This window comes from Cydia splendana, chromosome Z (genome assembly GCF_910591565.1).
Source record: "Cydia splendana chromosome Z, ilCydSple1.2, whole genome shotgun sequence".
Classification (NCBI taxonomy): Eukaryota; Metazoa; Arthropoda; class Insecta; order Lepidoptera; family Tortricidae; genus Cydia; species Cydia splendana.
In genome coordinates this window covers 21,668,956-21,669,773 of record NC_085987.1, presented here as the reverse complement: position 1 = coordinate 21,669,773, position 818 = coordinate 21,668,956, and positions in this window count along the sequence as shown.

Sequence of the window (818 nt, the reverse complement as noted above, 5' to 3'; positions counted from 1 at the left end):
CCGTTTTTTAGTAATAATGAATAATAAATGTATAAATAAATACAGTGAAACACATATTTCTTACATTTTACTTCCTTCCGACATCCGATATCGGATCGGACAATGTGAAAAACAGTTGACAGTATGAACAGTTTGTATATTTTTGTTACGGCTTTAAATTCCTCTACCGCCCCACACTTTGGTCTTAGGCTTTGTGTAAGTAGTTAATAATTAGCCACTAGTTGAGACCTTTGTGAGCTGAAGACCTCGCGACAAGCTTAAAAAATGTAAAAATTAAAAATGCCTACTTATTTGTGTTGTGTTGAATCATTATCATAGCGAACTCACAATAGTCTTAACTGCCATAGACCCCACTGGCGCCTTAGTCTTTTTATACCAACTTCCGACATTGTTTTTTTTGAAAAATACTAAACGAAAGAATTTTTTATCTAACTATCTCGCCTGCACTTTTCACGAGAATCGATTGAGAAATGCGACCTGCAGAGGACAACATCTGGATATACGAAAGAATTTTTGCCCAAGCTGAAACGGAAACCTTCGCTAACGCTCGGTTAATATTCATATTACATTATTACTATTTACTACTGAGGCAAGGAAATTAGGATTTTCGGCTTTATAGGCTGGAAAGCCACTACTAAGTAGGTACTAACATTAGGTAGACATTTAAGTACAGCATTGTTTGCTCCTGTAGAAATATCTACATTATAGACAAAACAAGCGGCGCGACGTTGGTTCGATCGAGGGTGGCGCGCAACGAACGGCCATTGAACGTAGGTATCTAAACTCAAGATATATATAATATATTCCTATCAGCGATT